The sequence below is a fragment of the Fringilla coelebs genome (genome assembly GCF_963513975.1).
Source record: "Fringilla coelebs genome assembly, chromosome: 4".
NCBI lineage: Eukaryota > Metazoa > Chordata > Aves > Passeriformes > Fringillidae > Fringilla > Fringilla coelebs.
The window spans coordinates 27,100,103-27,118,388 of NC_140032.1; the positions used below are offsets into that span (position 1 = coordinate 27,100,103).

At 42.1% G+C, this 18,286-nt stretch overlaps 1 protein-coding gene across 2 annotated transcripts in view; it reads right to left on the reverse strand.

The window, feature by feature from the left end:
* Positions 1-18,286, reverse strand: part of LNX1 (ligand of numb-protein X 1) — a gene marked incomplete at its 5' end in the record, with an annotated part of 65,085 nt that overhangs the window by 42,325 nt on the left and 4,474 nt on the right. The window lies entirely within an intron of this gene.

Consider the following 18,286-nt stretch of genomic DNA (forward strand, 5'->3'; position numbering starts at 1 on the left):
CACAAGCAAGAAAAACAGGGGAAGCACGCTATCTCTAATTCCTGGTAGGTGCTCAGGTATTGACACAGCAAGGAACCTGTGAGTACTTGGTCAGGATATTCAGTGCAAAATAAGAGTGAAAAACAAGACACATGGGACTAGCAGTTTTGAGCTGGTGAGAGCCTGTAAACCTTGCTGATGGCTTGTAATACTTCCAGCATTCAGCAAATAATACGTGATTTAAGCTCACTAATCCTGTCCAAGTGCTGTATTAAAGTACTAAAGTACTAAAACTCCTCTTGACTTCAGCAGAAGTAGACCTTGATGAAAGCTTTACCACTTTCATCACTTTTCAGGATTGTATCATTACCTATAAAACACGCTTAAAAGATTCAGCTTTTACTACTTCAAGAAGAGTCAAGCTTGAACATTTTTCCAAAGGAAAATGAGAAAACACAAATTAGAAAGAGAGTTTTCTTCATGGAAAATGTAGGTACATTCTTCTATCTCCAGAAGTTGTGGATGAGGGAGCGATCACGAGTAATGTGTATCAGTTGGGTATTTAGAAAGCAACACAAGACCTGCCACGAGCAGCTCTGAGTCTCATATCTGTTCTTCAAGTCCATCCAAGACCACTCAAAGAGCTGGCACTCAGCCAGCAATCTTGACCACTGACTCATATTAATAAAATAATGGTAATACAGCCTTTTTACATTAGGAATTGAGATCATATATCATGAAGCTGCAGCAGGGTCACTAAAAATATTCCTCATTTAGAACACTAACTAAAAAATGAGCCTAAGGAAAATCACAGCATATACACACAAAGGCTCAAAAATTGCTGCTAAAATCAGGTTATCTGTGACAAAAATAACAAGTGCAAAGGCATTGTTATTGAGGCATTGCAATGCTCTTTCTCATATCCAATACACTCATCCAATACTCTCAATCCAATACACTACATTTTCAAATTATGTAGGTACACATATAATTAATATTAAGAATAAGCATTCAACCTGTTGACTCATATGCTTTTCACGTTTATTGTTCATAAGTTTTTCACTTTTATTGTTCGGTCTTTTGATCACTGGATTATATTCAACAGGTATAACTAGTCTCCTGGAACTTAATATCTCAGCATTGTCTTCCCCTCCTACTATCCTCACCTATGCCATAAAAACTGTATGATGCTGTGAGAAAAAAATGTTTGCAATGGGACATGTGGGGTGGTTTTTAACAAGCTTGACAGGATCAGCTTTACCTGAATACTTGCAGCTACAGACAGAAAAGCCTGACAGACAGAAACTTTGTATTTACACATACTTAGCACGCATTTGTTTTTAAAATAAAACCAATTACAATATCTGCTGCGTCACAGACTCAGCAAGCCAGCACTACCGAGAGCAGGTGTGAGGCTTCTGTTGGCAAAGAGAAGTAACACATGCCCATAAGCCTCTAGATATAATAAAAAGAGAACACTGTGTTCAGTTTCAAGATGTTTTCAACCCAAGGCTTGGGTTTACTACCGTGTTCTCCACTGGAACTTGAAATGATAGGAAATAATGGAGCTACATCCAGCAAATAACAAATGCTGTCTTTACACAATCTTATTCACAGAATATGCTGTGGACAGCTATCCACAGGTCTAGCTCTGGTGGCACTTGTCTCTGACCACTGACCCAAAAGTCACATAAGATCCCTTCTAGGTCAGCATGGATATCTAAATTATAATGCTAACACATCTTGGTACATATCACACTCTAAACACATCTTTGCTTCCTCATAGGGAAGGTCACAGAAAAAGGAGGTCTCAGCACACCTCAGCAGTTGAAAAACCACAGAGATCCCTGCCAGATGCCTGTCTGAGTCTTGAGCAAACATCTCTGCCAGTACAACTAAGTAGCTTCTTGAAATGTCACAAATGTTTCCCATATTCTTATAAAATCTGATGTCTAATAGCCAACAAGGACCCCAAATCAGCCCTATAAGTAAACTGCATTGCATTCTTTTTTGCACATATGATTAGAAGAGGGTGGACCAGAGGGACATCACAAGCCAGTTTTCAGAACAAATCCCCCCAGACCTATTTGACATGCAAAAATCTTCACTCTTTGTGTTTTATGGGTTCCACCCAGTTGAATATGAGATATTTCACCATCCATTAAAATAAACACACATTGTAAAAACATTTAAGGGCTTCAGAAAGTCCAAATCCAGCCACAGCACAAGCATGGCTGGAATGTTGTTTATAGTCCCCTGAAACCTCACATAATAGGAAATGCTCACTTATGCTGTAACAATTGTGAAAATTTCTCTTTTTTTGGAACACACTTTTATAATAGATCTATCAGGAATACTTCTTTACCTGAATTCCTCTACCCAAATAGGAAAAAAGCCCAGTCCACTCCCACTTCTCCCCAGACAGGCACCTACAGGCAGTGCTGTGCTCAATACCATGGGAAACACCCGAGAGAGCAGCGGTGTGGCTTCCCTCCTGCTGTATGCAGACCACTGTCAGTGGAGGAGGGAGGCTGGGGAGGCTGAAGGAGCTCACAGCCTCCCACCTCAGTTTTCAGGAGTCTCTAACCACTAAAGCTTGGGTTGGCATAAGGCTGAGTTCTGCTCCTCCTGCTGAAGCTTATTCTGAGAGGTGAGTTAAGCAAGAGGGAGACCAGTGCTGCATCCAAATTAAAAACCTGCACACAGGGAGGGAGAAACTGAGTCCTGCTTCAGAGCCTGCTGTGGCTTTCAGTTGAATTTGAGAGAGGTTCACAGGAAAGGCACTGTCCCTTAAGTCCAGCCTGGACTGGCAATACCATCAAGGCACACAAGCCCATCTTCAGTCTGAAGCTGAAGAATTTGCCTTAGAGGCTTCAGATACAGTCTGAGAACCTCACTGGGATATAACCGGTGAATCAAATTGAATCAAGGAATAAAATACAAAAATTAGAGTGCAAGCAAGAATTCAACCTTAAGGACAAAAGATGCCCTCAGAAGTGGGTACCATATCGCCAACAACACAAAATGCACACAAAGAAAAGTACCATAAAATCATAGAAGAGCCTAGGCTGGAAGAGACCTGAACAGATCATGTTGTCCAACCTTTCATGGGAGAGGAGGCCTAGATGAGATTATCTATCATCCTCTCCAAAACTTTGAGTGATAAAACTTTTATCTGAGGTGATTAACCTTAAGCATCTTGAAAACCTTAAGTGATGGGAACTCCACCACATCCCTGGTGATGTTGTTCCAGTGAACGATTGTACTCACTGTGAAAAAAAGTAGAAGTAAACAAGTTTTGCCCTGTACCTTCCTTTAAACCAATTTTTCTCAGGCTGTTGCTCCTTCATATTCCTTAGTTTACAGATGTTTTGTGTTTCTTTAGGTTTTCTTAGTCACTTCTAATTGCTCAGATTTCACGCTGGTTTTGCATTGTATAAACAAGAGAAGATCAAAAAATGGTTTAGGTTGGAATGAACCTAAGAGACCATCTAGTCCCAACCCCACCTTCCATGGACAAGGACACCTTTCACTAGACCAGGTTGTTCAAGGCCTTATCCAGCCTGTACTTGAACACTGCTGGCATCCACAACTTCCCTGGGCAAGCTGTTCCAGTATCTCACCATCCTCACAGTAAAGAATTTTTTCCTTATACCTAACCCAAGTTTTCCTTCTTTCAGTTTGTACCCATGACTCCTTGTCCTATTACAAGAGTCCCTGGCAGAGTCCCTCTCTGGCTTCCCTGTAGGCCCCATTCAGATTCTGGATGTTTTCTCTCTGCTTTTTTTCTTTAATTATTCAATTTTTAGAAAAGCCTCTTCAGGATAAGACGCAGTCATTTCATCCTGTCCCGTTACAAAACACATTAACTTTTGTATTCATCCAACTAAAGTACTGGAAACAGAATAAAAATAATACAAAATGTTCTTCAGGAAGCTGCAGTTTCCCTTTTACAACATTCAAGCTCTAATGACTAGTCTTGCTTTCAATTTTAAAATATAAACATCATGTGTACATCTAGGCACCTAGAACACGGTGGCAAAACCTGAGCAGCAGGTTAGGAGTACTGAACCTTGAGCACGGGCTAAAATTATATTTCCCTGGGTAATACAGGACAGTGGCCTTGCTCTTGCTGTCCTAGAAGGAACATCCTGCCTGACCTTGCTGCTCCCACAAAATGGGTTGGGGCTGCTGTGCGACAGCCTGTCCTGAAATGAATTCAAACTGTGAATTCTGTGTGACAGTTTGTGGCATCTGGGTGACTCAGACAGCCTCTGTGCCTGAGGCTGTTCCAGCCCAGGCTGTGATTTTGTTAACGTCACAATTTAAGTAGACTTGGGTCTTGTTAGCAGTAATGATGGACTCCCTGAAGGAAAACCAAGGTGGCATTGGAAATGATGTCATTTCATTATCAGCTCTGAGATGGGGATAATTACATCTGTCTTCTTCAGACTGAGATGACCCTGGTCCTTCAGAAGGCAGCTGGCAATCTAACTTCCAGCAGCATGCTTATGCCATGCCTCATCATCTGCTAATTTTCATATCAAAGGCATCAGTCAAGGTGACCCAAACCATCATCAAAAGACAGGATCTGCAGCTGGACAAGCATACTAGTGTCCAGTGCACAGCACCATGCTGGGGGCACTGGACGTGTTTGCAGCCCTGACTGGGACATACATAAAACAAATCCTACTTGCTTCATGTAAATATAAACACAGCACGCTGTTAATGCAGATGGCTTGACAAGCCATATAATAGAGAATAGTCTAGCAGATAAAATGAGTAATTTCCCAATGGTTACAAAATATCTACCTCAGCCTGATGTGGACACTGAGGATTAAAGAAAAATGAGTAGACAGACTAAACAAAATTTGTAGTGCATTTAAATATTTATATTAGAAATTGAGACATGGGTTTCTGTAGTAATTTTTCACAATTTTTTCACAATGTCTTAGACCTGTGGTTGGCAGTTTACCTATCTTCAACTTCTGAGAAACTTCCTTAACTGCCCTGAAGCAAGTTGCTTCCTGAAGGGCAAAGCCAGATACTCAGCACTGTGTGTTTATAAGAGTGCAATTTGGAGAGAAAAGGAGAGAGAAGAAAGGTAAATAAATACCCAACAATTAGCGATTGTAAACAGAACAGCCTCATGGCAAACTATTTTCTTTTTCTTTAAAAGCTAATTGAAGATGCTACAGCACCACGTTTCAGGGTTTTCTGAGAACTTAGATACTGGCATTAAGATGACCTTCCAAAATGGAGCACAAAGTATTCTGCAAAGGTTAACCACATTCAGTTTACAGAGGTGGTGCTGCTTCCTAGGGGCTGCCTGCAACAGGGAAGTGTGTGATTACTGTGGTGCCTGTGGAATGATACCTCAGGCACACCGTGTGTATCATATGTGCGGACACACACATCTGAGAATAGCTTCCCTGGAGACATCCCCATTCCAGAGGAAGGGTACTCACCAGAGGTGCTATCCTAGAATAAGAACAGTATTGTCACTTCACACCCAAATTTATTAGGGATTAGCTTCCCCATGTGTTCAAACCACCTCTTTAGGGTAATTCCTGTCCTTTCTTTGCTACCCTTTTCTGGACACCAAATACTTCATTGGTCAAGCCTGGGTCTCTCTGAGAGACAGGATCTACCCTTCAGTATGCCACATCTTGAAAACTAGTTGTTAAGTTAGCTTTGTCTAATATGTAATAAAAAGCCCTTTTTGCTTACTATGTTTTTTTTTTCAACGTCTCCCACAACACAGGCTTTGTCTCTTTAAACTACCATAGCACAAAAAGCAGTAAGAGTTAAAGCACTGCCACAAAGTCCTAACTGTAGGAACAGCATTTTATCCCCTCAGCATCTCTATCAAAAAGGAGAGAGGCAAATGAAAGTAACACCCATTTACCTTCTAAAAGCACAAAAAAATTCAGGACTTTAGTAACGTGTGTTGTTAAATATGTCACTGCACCCACATGTTGCTAAAGATGCAGAATCAGGAGTCACCTGAACTTCAATGCTCAGCCTGAGAACTCACCAATGGCTTCAAAGGGTGAGGACCATTTCTCTGCAATGTGACTGTTTCAGAAGACCTGGAAGAAGCACTCTTTGCAAAGCAGCCAGAAGGGAGGGGAGGATTACATCAGCAACTGCTTGCCTGGCACAGGGGACCGTAAGCAGCACAGCTGTTCTTTGTGGAAATGTCAGGGAGGGGGGAGGAAAGGTGCCGGGAGAGTTGTCACCGTCATAAAGCACCATAGGTGGTTCCAGAATGATGGTTCACATTGTTTCAAGCTTTGCTTGAAAACTTTGCTCAGGAAGCCCAGGCTGACTAACTTTCCAAATAGCAAACACTACTTGAAAAACAGACACGTAAATCATAAAATTACTTAGCATCCAGTTTCCCTGTTTCTCTCTGACAAAGGAGAGCACAGCTGTGTCTCAGTGTAAATGCAGCAGCTGAGACAACCCTGTATGAGCCCTCTCCTGCTCAGTCACGGCCACATCTACAGAATGTCCCAGGAGGACTTCAGGCAATACCCGTGACTCTACCTCTTTTCTTGTGTCTGCCCCTTTGGACCAGTTGTCCCACAGAAAACAGTAAAACTCTGTTTGCTCCTGGCTTCTGCAGAAAGTCACACACCTTCAGAGGCAAAACACTATCTCAAGGTTGCTTTGGAGTACTGCCAGGGTATGCCCATGCAACAAGCCAAAGCAGGTCTCAGATGGACATGTGCTGTCTCCTGTCCTCCTTTGTGTCCACAGCCTCCCCAGGAAGGAGGAAGACAGAGGAAGGTGTGTCACATGGTACCACACTTACCTCGCTCTCACACACCGCCAGGAGATGAGGAAAAAAACCACACAGAAGATTCTGAACGAAGAAACCATAAGCCCAGACCTTCCCTTCAGTCAACAGAAAAAGAACACCAAACCTGAACTCTCTGCTTCCTTATGTCTGGCACACTGAGGTGAAATGGATATGTCAAAGTGATTCCTACTTCATCCCCATTGCTGTGGTCAATGAGAGGTGGTCAGAAGGGGCCAGGATTAATCCTTAGTCTATAGCTATGCCATATAGCTTCTTCAGTACTTTGTAAGACAGGCAGTAAATCTGTTCACCCCTAAACCCCTAGAAGCCTTCTGTGGTGGCATCACATGGGACTTACAAATTTCAGAGCTGGAGACCAACAGGGACCTTTCCGTACCCTGGCCCTTCAGCAGCAGATCTGACTATTCAGCAGTGGGTCACTGCTTTATCCCAAGTCCCGCTACTCTCCTGAAAGCATGCTTCTCCAAAGGGACTTTCTGGTCAGTGTTAAAGTTGTGGAATTTGTGTTTACCAATGCAGGGAGATAAATTTCACAAAAAAACCCCAAGCAAGCAAGCAAACAAACAAAAAAACCATGAGAAAAGTCACTGTTTTATAAGATCTGTTGTCATACAACTACCATTGTCACAAGGGACAGGAGAAGTGAAGTCTGAGGTTTTACAAGTCTCCCACACAGGGGTGTGTATATTTTGAGGGAGGAAGAGGTTGTCACAAAGATTGCAAAAGCTGGAGTCCATGACATTTTGTTCATATTGTTTCAACTCATTCACCCACATGCCCTCAAGGGATGTTCTGGTTTTTTTTTAAATTGCTGTTTCTGCTAAAAACCGCGTGGTGTAAATTAGTGTGGTTAAACACTCCTTTCTCAAAAATATTATTTTTGAACTCTACTATTCTATCCCTCTGCTCTATAGGTGTGAAAAACAGAAGTTTTCCTGTGTATGAAAAACCCTGTTTTTTCCAAATTAAATAAAACTAAATTCAAGAGAGTGATTTGTTGAAGTCAGTGGAGTAATACCTGTATAGAACTAAGTGAAGTGAGGCAAAAAATCAAGCACATTGATATGGCTGTTTTCATAACTTCCATAGCATCCTCTGTTTGAGTACTGGAATAGCAGACAGAACAACTAGAGCAAGGTTCTGGAACTAAACAAATCAACTAAGCAAGAGGAATTGAATTACACAGGGAGAGAACTTATGACCCCCCTTTTTTTTTTTTTTTGGCTTGTTTTATTCTCACCATTTGTAGTGGGTTTTGTAGGACAATTTGCAACTCTTTTAAGAATTTCAGTCCAGATGGTAATTTAACTAGGCAGAGGATCAGTTGATAAAACTCTGATTAGATGTCAGCTCTTCAACTGAGCTATTTCCATGGTCTGCCTTAACCCATGTTTAGTCTAACAGACAAATGTTTAGAATTCACCAAGACTGCTGAAGTGAAAGTAGTATAAAGGGAGTCTTAGCAAATCTGGTCAACCCATAAAGATTTCCTTGCTTTTAGCCTTCAGCTCCACATGTTTTGCTGAAATTAAGTTCTACAGCTTAAATTCACAATGCTCATACATTAATCCACAAGTTTAAAGTAAGAAACATAATCAGCTCAGAGTTTTGCAGCGTTGCAACAGTGCAAGGTAACAGAGGGCACACGGCTTGGTGTCTTCAGCACCACTGGAGACAAGCACAAGGGTCCTTGCCAGATCAGGTCAGCCAGTTTCTCTCTATTCTTCTTCAACAAGACAAGGCATTCAAGTGAATCATCCTTTCACTGGCTCCTTCACTATTACACAGATGACAGAAGGATGCAGACAGGGTCTTGCCACCACTACAACAATGAGGACACAGTTTGTGCAGCCCCAGCAGAAGTGTCTATCAATTGATTGATTGAACCTACCAACTTCAAGAGGTTTTGAAATTCCAGTTGGTGATCTCTATTCACAGTTCAACCCAAGAGCACCTAAGGTTTTTAAACCAGCTCAGTTCTCCTTTACCAGACAGAAGAAACATGTTGCTGTCGTGCTGTTCAGTGTTCAAAGCCACACCTCCCTGAAAACCTTGATCCTTTGGTATAGCTGAACCTAGTGGGGCAGAAGTGTGGGAGAGGCAAGAGAAGAGGTGCAAACAAAATAGGAATTGAGAGGAACCAAGAGAAAGACAAAGATTTAGTGTAGCCAGGAGCATTGAAAATGGCTAAAGAAACAAAAACACAGCCTGGTACTGGTGATGACAGAGACTAAATGAGCTTTACAAGTCTTGTCAAGACAACCCACAGAGGAACCTATTTAAAGCTCAAACCTGCATCTTTTCTTAAAAGATAAATAGGGCAGAAGCAGCCAATTCATACTTGGCAGGTAGTGTCCAGAGAGTTTATGTAGCACTGCAAAAAGATAAGCACCTATTTAAGAGTAAACTGTTATTTTTACCCAACATGCAAACAAATTAAACACTTTAATCACAGGCTAAACCCTTTTTACTGTCAGCTCTTGGTGTTGTAAAGCACCAGAGGGCATAAAATCACTATGGTTTTTTTTGTGTTGGTTGTCAACCTCTGTTTGCTGGAGATTTGACAAACAGAGGAGACATGTAACACAGGAAGATCTGAGCAACAATTAGTAGCTCTTAACAAAAAGCAAATCTGTGAAATGCATTTTCTCTCTGAGAAAGAGACTGTTAACCTCTCTGCAAATACTGAGTTAGCAAAAATATGAAGGATGCAACTTAGCATCCGCTGGCTAGGAGAGGTGAGGAGATGAGAGGACAGGACATTTTATTGTGAGGTAAATGGAACAGGAGCAAATGTTTTTCAAAAATATCTGGTATGGATTACAGTTCATCAGCTCCAGAAGAAGGTTACTTGGTCTTGGCCTCCCCTCATGAATTTCTTTTGTTCACTTGGGTCACTTCACTATTATTTGAGCCTAGATTATAGAAAAGGCAGATCTGCAAGGCTGAATTTGTTTGCTTTCTCAGCAAACATATTAAGTGCAAGTTTATATGTATACAATATATCTTATTAGATACTGTGTCCTGTTTTGGTCTGTTCTCTTCTGATTTATTTTGAGCTCAAAGACCATAACTGTAAGTGCCTTCAAACTTACAGATACTTAGGCTACTGGGGAAAGAGCAGAAAAAAAGTGAAATGCAGCGACCATTACTGTCCAACTTCATTACACTCATGCCCTGGAAGAAAAAAAAATGTACTGGAATTTAATCTCCTCTGAGGGAAGAAACTGAAAGCAGCACGTTTGCTAGAAACTGTGCACATTCAATCCACTAAAATTCATCAAGATATGCAAAATTTAAATGCCATCTGAGAAAATTGACAGACATGGCACCAAGGAAAGTACATTTGTTTGGCCATATCTTTGACCCATGACAACACAATGCAGTAGAAAGCAGATGCTGAGAACACAGCATGCTCCCAGCACTGGGGGCTGTGTGGGATGCACAAGATTCTGCCAATCTAATGGCAGGTCCACGCTGCAGCAGGGGGGCATGGGTTGCAGCAGATACCACTGGCCATCCACAGCAGAACCTTCTCAGCATTGCTAAACTGATTTACTAATATTATTAGTATCAACATTTCCATCATAGCCTGGGTGGGAGCAAAACAGCAGCCACTGGCACTTTCAATTCTGCATCCCCTCAACAGATCCCAATGACAACCTCAGGTACAGCAGCACCAAGAACAAAAAAAAGAAACACCAGTATATACACACTGCATTTGACAAAGAATATTATTCATCCTTTCTCCAGCAATGCCATCTTCCCGCTGTAGAACCAAACCAGGTAGTAATGCCTGAAGGAGAGATGTGCCAATTGTTCAAATCAGAACCAGAGGCGATGCTCCTTTGGGAGCTGACAAGGGCAAGCCACTACACACTCCTGGGATTTCTGCTCCCACAGCAAAACCTGCCTGGAAAAGGGCTGAGTTGCAACATGTGCTTTTCATACAGAGCACTTATTTTTGACTGTAAATTAGTGTCTTGGCAGGAGATGTTCATCCATATCAAGTGAAACAGCCTTGCTCACCCATATCAACCTACACATCCTCATATAAGAGCAGCAGCACAGTACACCCACTGCTTCCAATGGTCTCCCATGGATCACAGGACAGATTTGGTCAGTCATGCCCATCTCCCCTCCATAAAAGCCTGCTCCACAAGGGATGTTTTCTGACCTTTCATACTGTTGAATTAGAAAATCCACAAGTGAAGCGGTCTCTGTGGATGTTTCTGTGAAACCATCCCACTATTCCTTTTACATGGGAAGGAAAGTTAAAACCAGTGGATATCACCAGTGCTTACTGGATGTTAAAAATAACATATAACAGTAATGCTTATCACATATGGGAGAAGAAAAGAAAGTACCTGAACTATGCTTTCAAAATTAGTACTGTTTGTTCTTAATAAAACACAAACCCCAGGCCATGAGTTTACTAATCTTATCCATTCACTAAGTTCTGCAGAGGAGAAAGAAGAATACAACCCTTGGAGCAGATTTCCCTTGCCTTCTATTTAAGAGGTTGCTAAATTATTGAAATTCTACATTAAAAATATATTGTACACTGTCTAGTGAATGATGGGACTGCAATGCGTAATACAGAGCGTAGGCTTCACAATACATACACATGAAATGACTTGCTGATCTAAAACACTTGCTTCCTGCCAACATGATTTCAAGAGAGTTGAGGAGAGAAAAACAAGTTACAAAGTAACACACTAATGATTGAATTTTGTAGCTGAAATTTATAGCTCTAAAGGGATTTTATTCACTTATTTTACATTATTCAGGTAAATAACATGCTGTAAGTTAGTAGAAGAGCAAATAAAAATTAAGATGGCTCCAGAAACTGTAAATACCTTGTCTTAGCCTACTTCATACCATGTGTCACAGCAATGTTATGGAGCAAGACAACTCCATTAAAACAGACGAATCAATGGTGATTTCTTACTCCTCTCCCAGGTATCCTCTACACTCAGCTCAGTGCCTTGATAAAAAAGAGAGAATAGGAGCAGATACAGCCAATGGCAATGTGTCATCGTTACAAATCTGGTTGTCTGCCTGCACTGCTGAGAAGAACAAGACTTTATCAATAAAATCTGAGGATGCTGCCAGCAGAAATCCAACCAAAATGACAAAGAAACTTTCTGAATGTATGGCTTGACTTGCCCACTGTTACAGTCAGCCTACTTTATTTCATACAGGGAGGAAATATTGTACACCATGTAAAAGTTATGGATGATTTACAGAATTTTTTCTTTGTGCAAAAGTTGTACATCTGTTGAAATCTCCAGCCGTTTCACTGGGCTGCTGCTGAACTTGCCTTGCTCAGTGTTCAAAATCTGTTGTCAATCAATAAATTAAATGAATGGATAAAGCATGTTCTAGGGAGAGCCCAAGGATTCACTAGTGAAATGCAGCCTTTGCCAGCTGCAACTTGGCTGAGGCCAAGGGGTTCATCTACCTTTTTAAGATGTTGTAAAAACAATTCACTTTCTTAATCCCAAAACAGAGTTCAGATCCAAACCAGGAATTCTTTGGTGGTAGTGGGAGTTTAGTTATGTGACATGTCATTGACTAACAGATACCTCCACTGAGGTACCAGCTCAACACAGAGGGACCAGCCTGGACCCTCCTTTGAAAGGGGAAGCTCCAAGCAGCCACCTGCACGCTGCCACACAGGCTGTTCTTAGTCCAGCATTGCCAGTGATGTTATTACAAAACCTCTGGGTTTGTGTGCTGTGCTTGCTGGCATCCTGGTGCCCCCAGTTACTGCATGGCTCCAGGAGGCAGTTCAGACATGCTGTCACACGCCAAGATGCAGAATATCAGTTCTAGTTCCTGAGCAGTAGCTCTTATCATGGAGAAGGTTCATGAAATTCACTTGGCTACTCTGTGGACTGGAGACCTAAAAGGCAGATTTCCCCAAAAGGTCAAGAGTGTTAAGGATATCCGAGAAGACCCTCAGACCTGCTAGTCTGCTTGCCTGCAGCGTGACAAGCTGCGTTGTGGCTGATCTCAAACCAGTATGCAGAGCAGGATTTCAGCCACGACAGGCATAAGAGCTCCGCAAGAGCAGTGCTTATCCTCACGTTGCAGGACAGCCCAGTTCTGGCAGATTTGTCAGAGAAATAGCTCAAGGAAAAATATCCTTGTCATGCTGCCAGTGCCAGTGTTAAACTAGGTTAATTGTCAGAGAGAGGCGAGGTCGGCCAAACTTGCAGCATACGGCCTGTGTGGCTGAATGTCGGGCAAGAAACGAGAGTCTGCCGCTTGTGAGCAGTCACCAGCCTCCTGCAACTCCCACCACCCCATTCCTTCCTCCTTCCCCACCACACCTTCAGTCTTTTGCCCTCCTTGGTCCCCATTCCAAAGTGGGTTGCCTGTTGTGAGGGGGCTCTAAGCGGGGTAAAGGCTTGACCCCTCTGTGCTCGTGTTACATGGGCCATGTAAGCACTTTTCTTTTGCATGCAAGCACCTTACATGCAAGTAAGCACCTTTTTTTGAGCAGCTTACAGAAAAATCAAACATAATTGAGACATAAGTCATTCATGAAAAGAAACCTTTCTGCCAAGCATAATTGTTGCATTGCCTTTCCATCTTGGCAGGGTTTTAGTGTTTTTTTGGCTGGCTGAGGCTTTACTTTTGGCAACAGAATGTGTTTGTTGAGATTGACATGGGCCAATGTCAGCCTTTTTCAAAGATGTGAGAAGCTTTGAGAAAGCAATCCAGAAGAATAAAAGGTCCAATTCTGATCTCAAGTGTGTGTAGGTAGCTGTGATTGGAGTAAAGGTAACTTTTTTGCATGCACAGAAGGAAATGAAGCAGGATCTTTCTCAATCTATAACTAAAATGCCAATTTTCCTTATACACAAAATTCCCAGGCAGAACCAACAAATTCTTAATACTCTCATGAGGGTTTTGGTTTCTGGAGCTGTCCTAGACAAATTTATTTCTGAACCTAGAATCACAGCGCTGGGGAAAAAAATGCTAACCAGTAACAGTTAATCATACCACAAAAACTCAGCACTCTCTAACCCATGCAGAGAAGCCAGGAGGGCTGTGCTGGTGGGGAAAGGCACCATCTCTGTGAGAGAGAGGGTGGCAGAAGGTGGGGCAGAACCCAGACCCCACTGTGCTGCTAAAGGTGTGCAATTAATCTTTGGCTGAAGAGTGACCAGACCCAGACATTTAGAGTCAATTAAATGACAACTTTCTGCTGCACTCCTATGCTAACATAAAACACTCTTGAATGCAACACAATATATTTAGAAAATTCTGTTTGGGCACTTCAAACCTAAGAGTTTATATTACAACTTTTTTTTGTACCTTTAACAATAATACAGCATATTTTCAGTTCACCTACATGAGATTCAACTTAGGTGCTTTTTGGCCTTATTTGTACTAACATTTCAAGCTTTCCTGTGCAAATCTAAAGGCTGGAAATACAAAGGAGCACAATAGAGACCAAGCCGTGAAAGAGGAGGGGAATAAACAAAGCTAAGGACCAGAAGAGGTATGAGGCAGAGGACAGAAGCAGAAGGGCAAGGAAAAGACATGGTGGAGAGGGGTGGGACTAACTGCAGTGGGGAACTAGGCTGAGAAAGGGACACTAGTAGGTCATTGCTGGAGATTTTGGGGGAGAGCTCAGAATTTTGAAGGAAAACCAACTCCATGTTTGGCTCCTTTGTGAAGCTGTAGCACAGAGATGAAGCTAATGGTAGCCCATGACACGCTCATGCCTTTCTGTTTTAATTCACCTCAGTTCTGCTTTCCAAGAGACATCCAATTCTAACACCTTGGAAAAGACCCACTGAATTTTATCTCAGTGTGTTTTGCCCTGACTATTTGATGTAGATATCCTAAACATTTCATTTATATTGTTATTGTATAAGAGTGTTTCCATTCAAGCCTTGATTTCCAGCACTTTCAGCTTTAATTAACCTCACAGTTTGTCTTTGACACAGATTCCACAAACACAGCTTTGCACAGAATAAGGAGGCCAACATGTGGCTTTTGCAGTGGACTATAACACATGAGCCCAAAATGTGCCCCAGGCTTACCAATTTTGTCATGAGTATTGGGTGTCCTGTGCTCCCCAGCCTCCGTGTGGGGAGGATATTTTACAAGGATAGACCTGAAGCCAGACACAAGTTTCCCCACTGAGCTGAAGAGAAATTAAAGTTGGCTGCAGAGTTCAGTGCTGTAAGGGGGCTGTGAGAGTGCACCTCACTGTTTTTACCATAAAAAAGATGTGCTCAACGGCACCAGAAGACAGCTGGCACCTGCATCTCTTCTTTTTAAATTGAATAAACAGAGAAACTAAATTTTACTGGTTATTCCAGCCCAATGTGCTGATTTCAAATTTAAGAGAGTAATTATTGTATAAGCTATATGGGGAAACTGGATCCAGTTAATTTGGTGAGATTCCTTTGACTGTTTCATGCAAAACTCCAGAAGGGTAATTAAAAAAAAGTACTTTACAGGTATATAAAGAAGAAGGCAAGGATCCCGGGGTAGGGTTTCCTCAGCACCCAAGTAGGCCCTTACAATGGTGTGAGACATTGTGTGTACATCCCCCACCACCCAGAGATCCCTCAAGGTAGATCTCACAGGTTTCTCTTTTCTTCTTCAGATGTTTCCATGAGCTTCTCCTCAAAAGGGAGAACCCTGGCTTACCACATGCTCCTTTTCACGATTTGACAAAGAGCAAGGACAGGAGCAACATCTGTGTCAAGACCTGTACTGAGGGAAGAACAACAGACAATAGCCAGGGAAGTGGTTTTAGTGCAGGTGACAACATCAGGGGACATGTACTTGCTTCCTAGGAATACCTATAATCATCAGACTGCTAACAGGAAACTAAAAATAGTGGCACCCAACACCTATCCCAGAGTGCCACTACAACACATCCACATACCTCCCTTTTCTAGGTGCCTGTGTGGCACCTAGCTGAAGTGCAAAGGTCTGGCACAGCCTTTCCCCAGCTTCATTTCTCCTCTTCAAATCTCCTAAAATCTCTTTATTTCCTAGCTGGATTCCAGGGTCCGCCTCTCCAGATGGGTTTTGTGCTATGCTGTAATCCCTATTCTCCAAGTAGCCTATTCCACATTTAGGAATAAAAATGCCCTGGAACTAAAGCAAACCTCAGCAATGCAATACAAATAACATAACCTTTGAACAGAGTAGAAGAGAAGAGATGGATTGTGTGAGAGAGAGGGCAGTGTGAATCCCAGCACCCTTATTCTTCCTCTCGTGCCAGCACCAGTGATGGTAACTGCATCCCCCCCCTGTCCTCCAGCTCTTTCCTTGTTGCTAGCAAACCCATCATTCCCCTCTTCCTCCTCACCTGGTATTTCTGGTGGCTGACAGCCAAGAAAATAATGAGTCCTGACTGAGGCCACTATTTGTACTTGCCAGCAACCAAAGATAGTGCGATAATGAAAAAAATGCTTTCTGCCAACTATGGCCTAGTTCTGAGCCGTGGTGCAAGCCATCAGACACTCTACACACAGCAGGGACTCTTCAGTCAGCTGTGGGGAAAGATTTATGAAGCTGCTTGTTTGGGGTGCCAAAGTTCCATGGCAGATAAGCCGTGCCCCTGGGTGTCAGGCTGTCCTGGACACCAGTGGCTTTTCTGTTTCACTCATAAAACTGCATTTAAAATGTCCAAGCAGTGCCCAAGCAACTGAAGAAGCAACCTGTAGTTTATACATTTGTATAAACTGATTAAACAGGACTGAAAGCAGTATTTCTCTTTTTCTTTCAACTGCTGTTATTAGAAAGGACCTTGAATCCACCCCACTGATTAGTATACCAACGCCTTATACAGCATCTAGCAGCAGCCAGAGATTGAGATAACTCCTCCACTACATTCATGTGGAGGAGAAGAAGGAATTCCTGAAAGGAGGTCAAACTGCCTGGTGCCCATTTGGATTGTGTCAGCCCCAGTAAATCCCACTTTCTGCTGCCCTGGCCAGAGGCAGTGGTGTGGGAGGCCCTGAGCACTGGTCCTGGCAGCAGGATGCCAGATAGCATCCAGGGCTGGGTGCTGGAGAGGGGATGTGCACCTCCCATTGCTGACAACTGAAGATGCACGTCCAAGCCCCAGTCCACACCCACTCCATTAGAACAACTGCAGACATTCAGCACAACTAACATCTCTGTGGGTTAGAAGGCTAAATAAATAAGAGATGAATAGCTACCGTACATCATAGTCCTTTATCCTGGGAGAATCAGTGAACCTGAATTCCCCAAGAAAAGCAAGTAGGCTGCATCTGTGCCTGTGCTCTGATTAATCTCATTGGTTTGTTTTCCTGGAAACTAGATGCCCCAGATGCCATTGTTTCCATTATAAGTGTTCATCTGCCCTGTTTTGAGCTTGATTGCTCCTGTAGCCTGCTTGGCTTAACTGTTTTTTGTTTGTTTGTTGTTTGTGTTTTTGGTTGTTTTTTTTTTTTTAAATTAACATTCCTAAACAAAATGTCAGTAAATTAAAATGAGGACATAGCTGCAACCCTCAACACTAGATTTGTTAAATGTTTAAAAACACCTACAGCATACAGAAATCCTAAGCTGTTGTACGCAGTGTGACTAAATTATTAATAGTTGCCATGCACATCACACAAGGATTTCAAAAGGGGACTTTGTGTTTCTGCAAAACACTGCTATTTTTGTCTGACAGTAGAGACAAAATAATTTGAAAATTAGTCTCTTTGGTACTAATCACAACTGTTACTAAAATAGTCCCACTGTAGGCATAATACAGTCATTTTTAATTTTTGAGAGAATTAGACATTTCGCTTGTTATCTCAGTGAAGATCTTGAAAGTTTACAATTTGCTAAAATACAAACAACACATAATTAATGAAAACATAGTGAAACAAATATCTATTTCTAATCAGAAAAGCTCCACTAACTAGTGCAATAACATTCAAGCACAAATTAAAGTAGTGACATTTACAGAAGATACCAGAGAATATTTGTTTTATGGGTTGGAAAGACCAGCTATGGGGTCGTTTGAGGTGGGTTTTTTAAAAGCATGAAGATATATGAATGGATTGCTACAGTTAAATTTGCTTTAGAGAAAAAATAACATTCTGCTGTGGGCAAAAACAGAAATACGGGAAAAATCTCTTCTGTCTCAAGTGAATTATTTCTGGTGAAAGGCTTCTCAGCGTTTTGCTACAGGCATGCAGCTTTACACACAGAACATTATGCATGTACACAGACAGCGCTCTACTGGGGGTGTCTGTCCTGATGCCCTCCCCTACACCCAGATCCCCAGAAGGCTATTTACAGGAAATAAAGGAAAAACACAGACTCGGAAATGGAAATAAACCCCAAACCAACGAACACCTAAAACATCGGCACAGAAAAACAAGTTGGTAAGGGAAAAAGCAGCTTCACTCAGTACGTCTCAGCTGCTTCCAAGGCAGAAAGCAATGGGGACGTACTGCTATTATTAGCCCTCCGGAT